The sequence below is a fragment of the Canis aureus genome, chromosome 3, assembly GCF_053574225.1.
Source record: "Canis aureus isolate CA01 chromosome 3, VMU_Caureus_v.1.0, whole genome shotgun sequence".
Taxonomy (NCBI): Eukaryota; Metazoa; Chordata; class Mammalia; order Carnivora; family Canidae; genus Canis; species Canis aureus.
The window spans coordinates 23,634,053-23,651,010 of NC_135613.1; the positions used below are offsets into that span (position 1 = coordinate 23,634,053).

Consider the following 16,958-nt stretch of genomic DNA (forward strand, 5'->3'; position numbering starts at 1 on the left):
CTTGCTGTCCTCTCCATCCACGGCAGGGCTCCCCTAGGCAGGGATGTGGTTTACAGGGTGGGCTGGGGTCCTGTAGCCCCCATATGCAGGCAGGGCCTAGGCAGCCGTCTGGGCCTTGAGAGCACCCCTACTTCCCACCCCATATTCATCTGCTCAGGCTGCCATGAGCAAGGGCCGCAAAGTGGGGCTTCAGCCCACAGATGTTCATGATCTTCTGGGCCCCTAGGCTGTGGGCAGGGGTAGGTTCCTCTCCCCTGAGGCCTCCCAGGGTCTTTCCTCTGTGGACACATGTCCCGGGGTCTCTGTGGTACAGATTTCCTCTTCTTACAAGGACATTAGTGAGATTTTGGATTAGGGGCTACGCATAATGACATTTTAACCAATCACCTTTTTAGAGGCCCCGTCTCCAAATACGATAACTTGCTGAGGAACCGGGACTGAGGTCTTGGATACATAAATTTTGCAGAGACACAATTCTTTTTTTTTTTTTTTTTAAGATTTTATTTATTTATTTATTCATGAGAGACAGAGAGAGGGAGACATAGGCAGAGGGAGAAGCAGGCTCCCTGAGGGGAGCCGGATACAGGACTCAATCCCAGGACCATGAGATCACAATCTGAGCCAAAGGCAGATGCTCAACCACTGAGCCACCCACAGGCCCCATTGGAGACCCAATTCTTGGCTTGGGAGACACGTGGTCTCTCTTCCTGTGAGGTTGGGGGCCGATGACGCTCAGTACCTTTATGCAGTCTCCACTAATTGCATCACTTCGCTTTCATCAGGAAGTTGGAAGAGCCCTGCAAACGGACCTCTCTGTAAGGCCGCATCTACTATTGGTTGGAACGCAGAATAAATTCTCAGTTCTTTCTTTCATTTACCTGGTTTGCAAGATAAAGGGTTGGATCTGTGTCATCCTCAACGTGTGATCAATCTGTTTGCCTGTTTGCCTCTTACACAAGACTCAGGCACATTCTGGGGGCTTCTAGATCAGTGCAATTCTTAACCTTTTTTTTTTTTTAATTTTTTTTATTTATTTATGACAGTCACACAGAGAGAGAGAGAGAGAGGCAGAGACACAGGCAGAGGGAGAAGCAGGCTCCATGCACTGGGAGCCTGACGTGGGATTCGATCCCGGGTCTCCAGGATCGCGCCCTGGGCCAAAGGCAGGCGCCAAACCGCTGCGCCACCCAGGGATCCCAGTGCAATTCTTAACCTTAAGGAACATCAGTTCATCCCATCTTCAGCCAGCAGGAACACCCCCACCAGGGCCTGCAGTCTCTGAGGCCCCAGTAGCTGGCATGTAAGATGTTTCAGACTCACCTATGCCCAGACCTGGAATGCACGATTTCCCCAAGCCCCAAGGTCTGGAGTCAAAATGGTATCTTAAGACCACAGTCTAGGGGCACCTGGGTGGCTCAGTGGTTGAGTGTCTGCCTCCGGCTTGGGGTATGATCCTGGGGATCATACCTGCATTATCTGTACAATAGATGCCATGGGATCTCACAGCCCCTCCCTCAGCCCTAAAACTTCAAGTCACTAGACAGTCCACACTCACCAGCATCCTGATGGCGGCATTCTGCTGTGCCGTGGTATGAAGCCTAAGAACAGTGGGTTCTTGTGTGGTGGCAGCACCTCTTATGGGAAGATCCATTTTGCTGGGTATTAAGTCTCTGGCTCCAGTTTTGTGTTGAGGTTGAAGAGTTCGATGATAATTTGATTTTTGTCTCTTCTAAGCCAGTGCTCTTGTTACCTAGAGGCCCGAAGGATTTTTTTTTTCTTTTTCTTTAAATACCAGTCATTTTGCTAAAGTATGTCTTTGGCATTGGTCATTCTGGGCTGGATTTCAGGCAACTTTCCTTGAATACAGTTCTCAGGATTTGTTCTGCTCTCTTACATTGGCACCTTCCTCAAAGAGCCCTGTTATCTGTGTGTTGGATCTTTTTTGCCAATTTTCACAATTTCCAAGTTTCTTTCAGATCCTTTGAATCGTGGTTTTTGTTTTCTTTTGAATTTTAAACCGTTTCGCCTTCTCACCTTCTAGTCTTCTCAAGGCGTTATATCCTCATGTTGGTTGTTTCACTGTTACATTACACTCCTATTTAGTCTACATTTATGAAATAATTGTTCTCTTATTTTTAATTCTTTGCCTGAGTCTCTCACCTCATTTCCAAGTTTTAAAAAGTATCTTATGGTGCTGGGATCCTCCCCTCCCCCATTTTGTGTCATTTCCTCAAACATTTTTAGTTTATTCTGAAACAAGCATGTTACAATTTTGATATTTCCTTTTTTTAGCACATCCTTCTGAAATTCTTTCTTCTCTGTAAGGAATGTCATTCCACTGCATATTCTCATTTTTCTTGTGGTAACTTTGTATGGGACTTGCCCTTGATGCATTTCTGTTGCTTTGTGTGAATTTAAGGCTCCTGAGGCTCTTGAAGAAGACCTGTTTCAGCTTTCCCCATCTCCCAGATGGACCTCTCTTTTGCTCTTCTAAGGCTGGACCTGAACCCATCTGTTTTTCTCCACTTCTCTCCCTCGCTGGTCTCTTATCCCTGTCCCCTCGGCTCTCATTCCACTTCTAGCAGTTTCCTCTCTGTGTGGAACTCTGTTCTGAAAGGAGTCCCTGGCTACCAGGGGCTGGACCACTCCATCCCCAGAAGGCATGACCAGGTCACCCTGCACTCGCTCCTGCTGTGGCAATTCTGCTGTCTTCGCTGGCTGCTATCAGACTGGCCAGCCACCACACTGTCCGGGGCACACCTGTAGGTGCTCATGCTCCCAGACACTCAGGCATGTCACTGCCCTCTGCCCTCCCTATGCAAACCCAATACCCCACAGTCTGTGCCTGGCAGGGGCTCAACCCCATCCACTGGTGCTCTGGCCTGTGTGCAGACAGCTTAGCTCCTAGTTTTGTTGTAGATGTTGTCCGTGAATACTTCTTATTTTAAACATTCATTTAGGGCAGCCCCAGTGGCTCAGTGGTTTAGTGCTGCCTTCAGCCTGGGATGTGATCCTGGAGACCCAGGATTGAGTCCCATGTTGGGCTCCCTGCATGGAGCCTGCTTCTCCCTCTGCCTGTGTCTCTGCCTCTCTCTCTTTCTGTGTCTTTCATGAGTAAATAAATAAAATCTTTAAAAAAATAAAATAGGCATTTATTTATCAATTCATTTAAAATAGCAATAATAACCCAATTACATTGTTAACACAAACCACATATTTTTAATGAAGATATATCTTTTTAATAAAAAGTAACAGCATTTAGATGAAAAGATGAGTATGATTTTATGTTTCTGCAAATGTCTTAATGTCTGGCTTTGTAGACAACTGATAGAATTCTTATATATGCTATCTGCATTTAATCTTTTGGGTGATAGCATGTCTCTGGCCTCTGGAAAAGTCCACTGTACACTCATGAGAGTCCCTGGAATTTTTACTCCTCTTTTTAGCTGCACTATCTAGGTGGGACTTTTTAGTTGTACTATTTTATGTGGCACTTTGAAATATCCAAAAACTGTGTTGCCACTGCCGTCTCCCTAAAATCCTTCAGAGGCTTTTTGATGGGGAATGGAAGTAAGAAATAGGTAAAGCCATAGCATCCTCTCTCACCACATATATTTAACATGGCAAAGGTAGGCTAACCGGTGCAAAAAAGGAGAAAAGAAATAAAAGCATAAGGTTTGAGAAAGGGGAATCTAAATTGTCATTATTCACACATAGTGTAAACAATTCCAAAGGAATTTACAAATAATCTATTCAAATTAAAAGGTAAGCTTAGCTAGGTTGCTGGATATAAGATCAACATACAAAAACTGGTTGTTATTTTATATATACTGGCAACAGATACATCTATAATAAAAATCTTTAGAAGTTACTGTTTGTAAGAGCATCAAAAACCAACAGATACCTAGGAATAGACAGAGCAAATCCTCTACACTGAAGACTCACTACTAAAAAGGCTTCAATCTTCCCAAAATGACCCATAGATTCAATACCACTTCATTAAAATCCTGAGGGCTTTCTGTGTACCGTGCATGTACATACTCACAAAATGACAAGCTGATCCTAAAATTTAAGTGCAAATGCAAAGGACTGAGAAGGACAAAGCAAAATGCAAAGCCAAACTAGCTCTTCTTTGTCATTTTCACTTGAGTAAATGAAGGACTAATGAATCTCTGGACCACAGAGCAACATCCGGAGCTCCTGGTATTCTTTGCTCAGGGGAGGTACTGTTGAAATGGCCCACAAGCCTGCATTTGGCAGGTTCCCTTCTCTCTGAACCAAGAGTCAGGCACTGCCTGAAATCTTTGACAAACTTGAAAAATGACAGGAAGAACAAAAGGCCAGGACGAACATCAGGTTGGTGAAGAAGCAGCTCCCCAGACTTGTTGGATCGTGTTAGGGAAGCCATTAATCTGTTGGAGTAAGAGCTGAGCAATTCTTGGGTCCTTCCAGCTCTTTCATTCCTTGGGAGTTAACACACAGGATCCTGCAGGTTTCAACAAACAAATCCATAAGAGGTGGACGCAATATGCCCTTAGCATCCGGGGCCAGGTCCCGGGGATGGGGCAAGGGAGTACTGCTCTTTGCACACGAGGCTCAAGCAACTATGCTGGGTTCCTCCATCCATGAGATGGTCAGCAATTGGTTTGAGTGTATGTTGTGTGGCCTGATACTAAGGCAGGCTTAGCAAGGATGCAGAAACTCACTGGACAAAATGTGACTTAGCATGGCTGCTGTGAATGGCGTTGTGGGTTAGGAAGCTTCTGATGGCAAGCTCCCCAAAGCAGACCCCAACCCATGGCTGCAGCTGCAGAGGCCCTCTGTGACGCTGTGGACACTTTGGACCCTTTTCGGTGGAAAGAGGGCCAATGATCCCTCCTTGGGTGTTTGCTTTTGGTCTCTTTGCTTTGCTCTTTGGGGGTCTCCAAGGCCTCTGGAGGGCTCCTTCCTGGGGAGCAAATGGAAACAAACTCACATTAGGTTTACCATTTGTATTAACCCAGAGAAGACTCTTGCTTCATTGGCCTTCTTTCTGCTTGGCTAGTGGACACATCTTTCTAGCCCTGGGCAAAATCATGCAATGCTCTAATTCTCCAGAGATAATTGTAGATCTCTCTGTAATTAACAAACATGCCAGAACTGAGTGAAGGACCCTGCCATGTGGGGCAGGGACGGTGGATATGCTGAGGCTCGGCTCAGCTTCTGCCTCCCGGGCTTGGCTGCTGTTTGTCTTGAGCATCACCACCTTCCTGGCTCCCCGAGGCTCTCCTGCCCAGAAGGAACAAGCCATCCCCTGCTGCCAAGATGCAGGGCATCATTTATCTTGTGGTTGCAAAGTTCAGCCAAGCAGAGGCATCCTGCCAATGAAGAGTATTCTGTGCTACCGATAGCCAAGGCCAAACTGGGATTTGGAAGTGGTGGGTCGCAGAAGCAAGACTCTCAGATCACGAGTGGAGAAGACTCAGCAGAGGAGCACAGTTCCCCGACCCACTGTGTCACTTCATTACACTCGGAGGGAACTTCATCTGCTTCAGTGCCACAATGAGCACCCAGAGCTCAGAGACTTGGGCGTCTCTGCAGTACACTGTGCCCTCTGTTTCCCCTAGCCAAGGCCAAGAGCGCTTTGTGTGTCTGAATAACTGGCCGGGACTGGACAACAAACCCGTGCCAAGAAACAGACGACAGGGCTGGCTTTAACTCATTTGCCTCTGCTGGAATGCCTCTTTCATTTTACAAATATTTGTCGAGGGCCTGCCATGTGCTGGGCCTGCTCTAGGCTCACCGGACCCTCTGCCGGGGAATCAGATTCTAGAGGCAACATAGTGAACAGGAAACAAGTGAACAGAATCACAGATGGGTTTGGATAAAGATACGTAAATTAAACAGGATGACATGGTGCGGAGGAGTGGGTTCCCTCGGGTGAGGGCAGGAAGACTCTTGAGGAGGGGGCCTGGTGACAGAGTGACGGGGTGTTTGGGAGCTGCTATGGTGTGGGTAGAGGGTGGGTGGAGAGGTAGGGCCCCCTTCTCCAGGGCTGCCAGCGTGGAGAAGGGGTTTGGATTTTGTTGTAAGCACCACGGGAGCTGCTGGTGGGTAGTAAACAGGGCAGTGACATGAAGGGACCCACCGTTTGGAACAGGAGCACCATACCCACTGGTCAGCATGATGAGGGCAGCAGGGTAACCACGTGCTGATCCCCAGAAGGACTCTGTGGGTATGTGACCTTGTGTGGGGGCACAGGGGACTTGCAGATGGCAGTAAGGGAGGATCCTGAGGTGGGAGACCATCCTGGGCTGTCACACTAGGCCTAGTGTCCTCACTAGGGGTCTTACAGCAGAGGTAGGAGTGGAGTCAGAGGGAGCTGGGAAGGCCCCTGGCAGCTGGCTCTGGACATGGATGGGGAGGACAGAGGATCTGGCTCTGCTGACACCTTGATTTCAGTTAGCCCCGGAGAGACCCAGTCTGTTCGTCTGACATCCAGAACGATGAGAGAATAAATGTGTATGTTTTAAGACACTAAATTTGTGGTAATTACAACAAAAGGAAATGAATACAGAAGCAAGAGGCCATTGGAGTGGCCCAGGTGAGAAAGGTGAGTGCCCAGGTACCCAGGTGTGCTGACATGTCCGCTCTGCAGCACACAGAGACGGAAGGTCACCGACGGCCACCAGGGCAGGTAGGTGATGTGACCAGCTGGTACGGGAGGGGATCGGGGTCTCTGCATCGGTAGCTCTTGGCCTCCTGCGCTGGCGGGGGTGTTCTGGACTGGAGTCCGTGACAGGTGGGACAGGAGGCTGAGGGAGAGGAGGGAGGCCCAGGCAGATGGCTAAGGCCCAGGAGGCCTGTGATGTGCTCTCCTCTGCCTTTACCTGTCTTTACCCTGTCTGCCCTCCATTGGCCCATATGCACTTCTGTCCATGTATATAAACACTCAGAAAAAAGGTGATTCCAGTTCTTTTGGTCAAAGAGTCAGACAGAGACTTTCCTAGTAGCCTGATTTTGTGACAAATCAAGACAGAAACAAACGGTAAAGAAAATATAGAACAAAGTGGGTGAATAGCTTCAATGTATTAGAAATAGGAACCAACAGGGTGTGCAAGTGTCCTGAGGCCACCGTAACAAATGGCCACAAAGTGGGGGGGGAGGGTTGAAACACATCTGGAGGCCAAAAGTCCAAAATCTAGATGTTGGTGGGGCTGTGCCTCTTCCCCCGAAGGCTCTGGGGGGATCCTTTCTCAACTCTGTGGCAGCCAATGATTCCTGATGTTCCTTGGCCTGTGGCAGCTTCATGCCAGGCTCTGCTTGTCTTCACATGGACTTCTCTCTGTGTCTTCATGTGTCTTCATACAAAGACACCAGTGGTTGGACTTAGGGCCACCTTTATCTAGTATGAGTTCAAAGGCATCCCTGCAAAAGATATGTCCCAGTCCTAACCCCTGTACCCTGTGGATGTGACCTTATTTGGAAATATGGTCTTTGCAGATGGGATCGGTTTACGAAATCAATGCAGAATCTCCTTGAAAGAGACAGGAGAGGGAGATCTGGATCATAGGGACACAGGGAGGAGCAACGTGAGAATAGAGGCAGAGAGTGGAGGCATGTGGCCACAAGCCCAGAGATCCCTGGAGCCACCAGAACCTAGTTGAGGCAAGATGTGCATGATGGAGTTTATGTATCAACTTGACTGAGTCATAGGGTGCCCTGATATTTGGTAAAACGTTATTCTGAGTGTTTCTGTGAGATTGTTTTAGATGAGATTAAAGTTTACATCAATAGGCTGAGTAGGGACGCCTGGGTGGCTCAGCGTTTGAGCACCTGCCTTCAGCTCAGGCTGTGATTCTGGAGTCCCGGATTGGGATCCCTGCATGGAGCCAGCTCCTCCCTCTGCCTATGTCCCTGCCCTGCCTCTCTTCTCTGTGTCTTTCATGAATAAATAAATAAAGTCTTAAAAAAAAAATAAAATAGGCCGAGGAAAGCAAATTGTCCTCTGTAACTATGGTGGGCCTCATCCAATCAGTCGAAGGCCTGCAGAGAACAAAGGTCAACCTTCCTCTGAACAAGAGAGATTTTGTCCTGCTTGGTGGCCTCTGAGCTGGGACAGCACTTTGTTCTTCCTTTGAACTCAGGATGACACATGGGTTCTTCCCAGTCTCCAGCTGCCTGCTCCCCTGTGCTATTGGCACTTGTCAGCCTCCACAACCCCACGAGCTGTTTCTTTACGATAGATCTCCTCCATATATGCACGTGTCCTACCACTTCTGTTTCTCCCAAGAAGCCTGCCTCATACAGAAGGATGCAGCCTGCGGCACCGGGGGGGGAGCATGGCCCGGCCCACACCTCGACTTCAGCCTCTGGCCTCTGGCCTCCACGTTTATGTCGTACGAAGGCCCCCAAGACACTCTCAAAAAACCAAACCAAACTTGAAGGAGAGGCCACACCCAGCCCTCTAGAGACCTCATTTCCAGAACCTCACTCTTCCTTTGAAACACAGACTTACCCACACACCCTGGCGCCCCTCAGCGTGGAGGAGTCTCAGCCCACGGCTGGCCCTGCCCTGCAGAAGGCTGCCTTCTCTGGGCTTGTCTCACCCCGAGCTGCAGGGGAGATGCTGGGAGGGACATAGTAGATCTACCTCTGAGGGGAGAAGACTGACCATCTCTAGACATTCTCTATACCATTCACAGATCTAACAGCCTCAGCTGCCTCCAGGAGGTTCTCGCCACCACTCACACCCAAAGGGAGGGGAGGCTCTGGGCCTGTCTCTCTGTCTTTCAAATGAGAGCACTGAGCAAGGAGCACCCCCTTCCCCCCAGGAATCCCCTGGCTGCAGTAGGCACCCCCGATGGTGAGCGATGCCCGGCCAGGAAGATGGTGGCAGCATGCTCGGGCTACCTGCTCCAGGTGGGCCTGGAATAGAGAGCTGGAGAAGCAGGAGGATGCCTGGGGGTTTCCACAGGTATGACTTAGGAGGTCACACCTTAGCGGGTTGTCAGGGCATGGATCCCCCTCTCCTGGGGTTGGCAGGGCTCCGTGGGCAAGTCCCCAGGGCCAACGACGGATGAGAGCTACCCTAGCTAAGGAGCCAGGGCCCCACACCCCCACCCTCCGGGTGGTCTGGGATCCCCTCCAGGACACCCAGATACCTAACAAGACGGAAGTCTACATTCTCCTGACTGTTCCCTCTCAGTCTGAGAACGTTCCAGCAAACTCAACACAATTGCCAGAAGCCCGACCACAGAGAGACCGGCAGGCTGTGGGGCTCCCCACGCCAGTCCACAGAGAGGCTGCATGGAGAGAGATGCCTGACCAGCTCTTGGAGCACTGGCCGTCCCAGCCCAGGGCCAGACGTGGAGACCAAGAGGCTGTGACATGACCCTAGACCTCTGTCCTCTGCTCCTGGCTGTATGCGAGACCCTGCAAGAGCCACATGATTGAGCCCAACTGCCCAGAGCCATAGGCCTCATAATGAATTGTCTTGAGCCCCTAACTCTTGGGCTGATTTGTTACATGGCAATTGCTGGAGCAGGTGGCTTGGCAAGAAGGGAAAAAGTCTTCCCGTCGGGGAGGGTGGGGCACATGGTTAGAAAGTACTTCCTTGGAGGGGCACAGTGGATGCCTTGGCTATTGAATGGAATTCTGTGCAAAGAAGCAGATGCCCGGTCTTTGAGCTGGAGCAGGCCCGGGTGAGGGTACATGGGGTGCACATGGAGCAATGCATGTGCCATGTGCCTTTGTGCAGTAAACAAACTGTGCAACTCTATGTGACAACCCTGTGTGGAAGCCTCGCTACCAACAGAAGGAGGTTGGAAGAGTCTGTTTCAGAGGGGTGCTCCGTCACTGTTCCTCATCACGTCTCCCTTGCTGTTCATCGCTCAGTCACAGCGGGCCTCTTCCTTGTGCCAGCCTATTTGGGCTGCTGGGGAGCTCGGCCAAGTGGGAACCTGGAGGAGTGCTCCGACAGAAGCAGCCCCAGGTGCCAGGAGTGCACAGAGGAGGTGCCAGCAGAGGTGCCAGCAAGGCTCTGCAGCTCTAGGATTGGGTCTTGACCCCACCTTCCGGGCACAGTCTGTACTTGCTGCTTGTCCAGCCCTGAGCAGCCTGACAAGAGCTCTTTTGAAGTGGGTTGCTGGGGATGATCACAGGGTCCCTGATCCGGAACGGAGCACCCACCCCCGCCCCTCTAATCCTTGGCTGCCTCTGCTGGAAGCGGATGTGCCTCTCCTACCTCTTCCCCACTGACCCCAGCCTGCCTGGAGCCACCTGGCAGTGTAATCCAGCTTGCTCTGCCCAGGCCTGAAAGGACCAGTGCTGCTGCCGCCGCTGCTGCCGCCGCTGCCCAGGGCCCCTCCAGGCCCTCCCTCTGCTGCGCCCTGCTGTCCTGGGCTCTGAGACTGCCCTGGATGGGCAGCTGCCCTCTCTGTTGCCCCCTGGCTCCTAGCAGGATTTGGCCGACAGGGACGTTGCCCAGAGGCCTGTGTTGGAGAGACAGTGAGGCCTGGGAAAGACGCTCCCGGTCCCTTTCTGCAGGGTGGGGGCTACGTGCCCCCAGAGAGCAGCCACAGGAATCTCAGGGTGCCCCTGACCTGGGTGGTCCCAGCAGCGAATCTTGCTAGCCCCGCAGCCCTCATCTTGGTGACTAGTTCCTGGGACGCCGCTGGCATGGAGTGAATGGGAAAACCACTGGTTAGAAGGCCTCCGTCCTCCCTCTGACTCAGAAAAACCTTGAAAGAAGGGGCCTCAAGAAGGCACTGCCCCAAAGACAGTCATACACTTGACCCCATGTCTTTGGGGTCCAACGGGGGCAGGGGCAGCACATGCTGCAGGAGGGGGAAACCTGCCTCTCACCTTCCCTCACCAGATTCCCGTGTTTTGGGGTGACACATCTAGGCCCTGCGCGGCTGTATGGCTTCTGACGCACCCCCACCCCCCGACCATGCACTGAGGGCCTCAGGCAAGTGACCAGGCCTCTCAACACTCCCGGGTTCTCCCGTGTAATAGGAAGAGACCACCAACGTAATGTCCCCGGGCTGTGACAAACACTCCTTGATCACAGTGCTCCTCTGGGCACTGTGTCAACGAGGCCTCATCCCCGGGCTTGTCCTCGAGAGTGCGGCGTTAGCGCAAACCCTGCTAAGTCCGTTTAGCCAGAACCCCCCTATTGACTATCTGGTCGCCTCCGATTGGCAGCCCCTGGCCGCAGTGCCCATGGCCGTACATCCCTGCTTGTCCGCACCATGTTGGGAACGAACATCCGTCTCCCATCCTGCAGACCCCCCTGCGCTGGCCCCTCTGCCATGAACGGAGTCAGCCTCGCCCCCATGACAAGTGTGATGCTCCTGCAGCCTTGATGCCCAGCGGCCCCTGCATGGCACCTGCTGTGGGACGGCCCCCGTTTCCTCGGTGGAGACCCCTGCTCTGGATCCCCTGGCTGTAGGGCCTCTCAGCTGACCCCTGAAGGACCCACGTGAACCTGCAGTTATGGGATGCTATCTTCACATCGGACCAGTGGGATGGGGCCTCCTTGCTCCTGCGGACGTTGGCAGGAATCCTTCCCCGGAGCCCAAGCCTGCAGAGGGTAACAGAAGGTGGCAGGGCTGGCCAGCCTCCAGAGAGGCCAGGGACAAGAAGGCTAAGGGACACGGAGATGTGGGTGTGGCAGGCGGATGTCAGAGCTGGGGACTGGAGGGACAGGACGTTCCTGCTGAGCAGAGGTGGGAGGGACCGGTCCTGGGGACTCGCTGGGCTCATTCCCCGGGGGGCTGGCACACTCTCAGGGGCCATTGTGCCTCCCACGGACACTTGGTGATGTTTGGTGACATTCTGTCAACACGGGGAGTAGGGGGGCTACTAGTGCCATGGCACCTGTGGGTGGGCCAGCCAGAGAAGCCGCTCGACATCCTGTGAGGCAAAGGACAGCCCCACCCCGAGGACGAGCAGCCACAAATGTCATTTGTGTGGTGGGCGTGAAACCCTGCGGTGGAGGGCACAGCTGCTGCTCCCTCCCCATCCTGGTGGTGGTGACAACGAGGACAGCGCCCTCGTGGCAGGGACCTCAGAGCCTCCCGGGAGTTCACGGGCAGGATTCCCTTTGCTCAGTCCTGCTGAAGACTGGAGATGCCGTTTCTGTCCCTCCTGCGGCCGCCATCCCTCCTGGCAGGCTCCACCTGGGGAGATGCTGGCTGCGTGGGCACGTTTTCCTTCCGCCTTCTGTGCCCACGGCATGGGTCTCATTTCTGCTCTGTTCCCCCTCGGCAGAGCCCCGGCAAGTCCCCTCTGACGCCAACTGCTGGCCACACGCAGGCAGCTGCTGCCTCCCGCCACTGAGCACGGAGCCCCGGAGCCCCGGAGCCCCGCGATCTGCGCTCATGCTCCCCGCTCCCCGCCGGAACCGGCAATCCTGGGGCCTCTTGCATCAGCCATTCTTTTGCATGAGGGGAGGGGTGAGGACAAAGAGGCCGTTGAAGCCTCCACCTGGCTCCCGGGTTCACCGAGGCATTGAAACCAACGTGCCCCCGGGGGTTTCTTTCCCAACAGAACACGCTGCGCCTTTCTGTACAGGCCGGCACTTGTGTAACTGGAGATGGCAGTTGTGGTCGGGCCAGATGCTCCTTGCAGTTGCTGTGACACACGCCTGCCCTCACCTGGGTCTGTGAGTCACGACTCCTGTGAGGAAGGGGAGGGAGGGCAGCGAGGCTCCCCCCCAACCCCCCACCCAGCCAGCCAGCTGACCCTGGCTGGGCCCCCATGTGGCATCCGGGCTTAGTTCTCAAGCAAGGGATGCCTGGCAGGGTCTGGAGCTGTTCTGGGGGCCGTGGCTCGGGGAGGGGTGCCACTGGCATCTAGTGGGTCCAGGCCAGGGATGCTGCTCCGTATCCTTCAATGCACAGAGGACTCCCCAACACACACATCCACAGAGAACGATCAGGCCCCAAAACAGCCCCCAGTAAGCAAGCGGCTTGGAGACAAAAGGAGCTGCAGTCTGTGGCTTATGTTTGCCTTTGGCACAGGAGGTAAGCAGTGACACACCTGCTGTTGAGCTGTGATCCTGGACCCACCTGGCAAACTGTCCTGAGTGAAAGTGGCTAATCCGTGTTGCTTCCTGCCTGTCTCTCTCTGGCAGACTCCGCACTGCTCGCTTCAGAAGGGCCCCGGGGCGCCAACAGAGGCTTAGACCCAGGCCACGTGTTACATAACCCAGGGTTTCTGCAACCTGCTGGCCTTATATGGATTGCTGTTTTCTTGGGGCTGGTTCTTATATGGGCAGGAGTTGAAATCTCAGATGCCTCCGGGGACAGACCTGGAAAAGAATGAGTGGGACAGACAGGTGGAGGCCAGAGTTCAGCACGCAGGCCCGCCGAGAGACCCGGCCACTGCTAGGTCATGCCAGCACCTCTGGTGTCCACAGACTGAGAGTCTTTAATTGCTAGATTTCTGAGGTTTTTTTTTAAAGAGAAGTCAGAAATTTGTTGTTGTTTTTTTTTAATGTGAACCTTTTCCATTTAAAAAAAAAATTATTCATGAGAGACACAGAGAGAGAGTCAGAGACACAGGCAGAGAGAGAAGCAGGCTCCCTGCAGGGAGCCTGATTCAGGACTTGATCCCGGGACTCCAGGATCACACCCTGAGCCAAACAGACCAAACAGATGCGCAACCGCTGAGCTACCCAGGCATTCCACTTTTCCCATGTTTAAATGTGAATGCAAATTGTTTGAAAATACCACGTGTGGGGGGAGAACAGAGTTGTTGGGGCCTCACCAGCCCCTCGTGTAGTCTGAGGCTTGTTGGGCAGGGCCCAGCTTCCAAGTCACCGTGACAGCACCCCATGTGCTCAGTCCGACAGATTATGACGTCATCTGTGCAAGGACGCACATGTGAGGGCCGAGAGGCAGAAGACAACACAGCATGGGAGGACGGACAGCCAGGACCCAGGAACGAGTCCCTGCTTGGGATCCTGACCCCAAACCAGCACCTCCCAGCTGGCTTCCCCACGGCACCCTTCTGGGAACCCCTTGTACCTGCCCAAACCTTGTCATACCAAAATTGTGCAGATTTGACCAGGAATCCGTTTTCTAAAAACTTTTTTTTTTTTTTAAGATTTATTTATCTGAGAGAGAGCAAGAATGAGCTGGAGGAGGGGCAGAGGAAGAAGCAGACTCCCTGCTAAGCAGAAAGTCCAATGTAGGGCTTGATCCCAGGACCCCGGGATCATGACCTGACCCATGATCTTAAAAAAGAAACTAGAGAACAAGGGGACAGGGATGGCTTGTGTGAGGCTGAGCTCAGAACTTGGAGTGGCACAAAGCTGAGACTCTGAGCATTAGGTGTCCCGGTCCCTTTCCAGGACAAGAACAGAGGGGGTCCCCGGGACGTGGGGCTCGGCATGCATGGAGAAAAGCCTCCTGTCTCACTCTTGTCAGGACCCAGGGACGTGGGAGAGAGCCCTGGGACCAGGCAATCTTTGCCACAACCCATGCTCTCCTCTGAGCAGTGGCACGTCCCGAAGAACCAGAGGCTGAGGTCAGCACATCTCCAGCCGAAAGAGAGACGTGTCTGATATCATCCCCTTTCTACATACTCATGGACGCTGACAAAAGCCACTGGTATCAATGAAGTGACCAGCCATCTGCTGTCTCATGTGAATCACAGAAGCTCACTTAATCCTCCTGCCGGACGGAAGTATTATCCCCATTGGAAAAAGTCAGCCGTGTGGAAATGAGGAGCGGTCCAGGCCCTGCAAGATCAGGGGGTGGCCCCGTAATGCTGGTCCTGACAGGCTTGCAGGGCTCAAGCCCGACTTGGTGCTCACCCGTGAATGGTCCAGACCACCTTGGCCAGATATGCCAGGAGCTGGTTACAAATGTGACTTGTAGTCTCCTGTTGTGGGTGACACAGTGACAGCCCTCCCCCTCCCACACACATAATGTATGTCCACCAGGAAGCTCAGATGCAACCTCATTTGGAAATTGGGTCTTTGCCGATGGAATTAGTTGAGACAAGGTTTCTGGGTTAGGGTGGCCCTATATCCAATGACTGGGTTCATTACATTTAAGACACAAACACAGAGATTGGAGGGACATAGCCACCAGCTGAGGGCCACCTGGGGCCCCCAGGACTTGAGAGCAGCAGGAAGGACCCTCCCCCGGAGCCTTTGGAGGGAGCGTTGCCCTGTGACTCCTGGTTTGTGGACTCTGGCCCCAGAGCTGGGATAGGCCATATTTCTGTTGTTGTGCCCTCAGCCTGTGTCTTCTGCGGCAGCCCCAAGACCCTGACACAGCTCCCCCGTCCTCTGGCCTCATGGACACATGGTCTCAGGGAATGGCGTCATTCCCAGACCTCTAAGCTGAGGTGAGGCCAGCTCTAGACTCAGCCTGGGTGTCACATCCACGTGGGAGCAGCAGGTGCTGCCCCAGCCCCCAAGTGGCTGCAGCCTGAGACCCCAGGTCCCCACCAAGCAGTGACCTATCAACTGTAAGAAACGTGGTTCTCACCGTCTCTCCTCCTGGAGGCAGCTGGAGCTTGTCCAAGCTGGGCACTGACAAAGACTATGACGAGGTCTCTCAGGGTTGGGGAGCAGCCGAGGGCAGGCCCGTTCCAAGCACAGCATCTCCCAGGACACCTTGCTTGGAGCTGTTAGACCACAGGCGAGGCAGGGGGAGGCGCCCTCCGAGCAGCAGGGCTACCAGGGCCAGGGGGCAACTTAGTGAGGGCTGTTGTAGGAGGGTCTTAGGGACACTGCAGCAAAGCGCTGTAGATGGGGTAGCTCAGAACAGCAGAGACCTACGCTCTCTCAGTCTGGAGCCCAGAGTCCGAAATTCAGGGGTTGCAGGGCTGCGTTCCTCTACAGGCTCCAGGAGAGGGTCCTTCCTGTGTCTTCCAGCTCCTGGGGGCGCCAGGTGTCCCTTGACTGTGGCCACGTCCCTCCACCTCTGCCTCGTCCTCACATGGCGTCCCCTCTGGGTCTGTCAGCGCTCGCACTCTACTCCAGCATGACCTCTTTGTAACTTGATCACACCGGCAAAGACCCTAATTCTGAATAAGGCCCCATCCACAGGTATAGGGGTTAGGATGTAGCCAGATCTTTTGGGGGGTGGGGGGACACCATTCGGCCCCCAGCTGCTGTAGAGGTGCCCAGCCACTCCAAGCTGCAGACAGGGCCGTGGGCTGTGGGCTGCGAACTGAACCCCTGAGGTTCTCTTCTGCCTGTGGGGCCTCCCACTGGTGACCCTGCATGGGAACCACAGCAGAGCAGTGTGTGGGTTCAGCCAAGGGGATCCTAGCCAGGCAAACAGAGCCGTGGACCAGGGGCTGGGAGCCCAGCATCCACGAAGGGAAGGAGGCAACTATGCCCCCTCATGCCAGCCAGTGCCCATTGAACCACAATGAGCTGGATCTGTCCTTCTAGGCTGGTCCCGAAGAGGCTTGATACCAGAGGCTCCCAGTGAGGCTCAGCCACCTTCTCCGAGCCAGAGCCCTCATCTCTGACTGGCCTGACCAGGGCAAAGCGTCTGAGTTCCCTAATGGTCTGAGACAAGGCTGCTAGAGAAAGGATGTGATTCTTTAGGGGTGACAGGCACGGTCTGTCCCACACCGGGGACAAACCAGGACAGAGTACAGGGTGAGGTGGATAGGCTCCTGTCATGTGGGATCCCAAGGCTGGGAACCCAGCGGTGTGACCGCCCGGGATTTGCGCCAGGCCTGGGCTAAGAAACGTCAGGGCTTCTGTCTCTCACTGAGCTCTGCACCGGGGGCTTATTGCAGGGGAAATACACCTGACAAGATAACTTCGCTCCGGGGAAACAGCAGTGAGGCCCACTCTGTGGGGTTAGAAGTCCATTTAGGGGATCCCTGGGTGGCGCAGAGGTTTAGCGCCTGCCTTTGGCCCAGGGCGTGATCCTGGAGACCAGGGATCGAATCCCACATCGGGCTCCTGGTGCATGGAGCCTGCCTATGTCTCTGCC

General features: G+C 53.6%; 1 long non-coding RNA gene across 1 annotated transcript; it reads right to left on the reverse strand.

Annotated features, from left to right (window-relative positions):
* Positions 1-3,130: 3,130 nt before the first annotated feature.
* LOC144310318 (uncharacterized) lies at positions 3,131-16,833 on the reverse strand. The gene is made up of 2 exons (XR_013376041.1): positions 13,056-16,833; positions 3,131-4,948 (listed from the first exon to the last, which is right to left on the reverse strand). It is a non-coding gene; the product is annotated as an uncharacterized LOC144310318 (long non-coding RNA).
* Between the last annotated feature and the right edge of the window lie 125 nt (positions 16,834-16,958).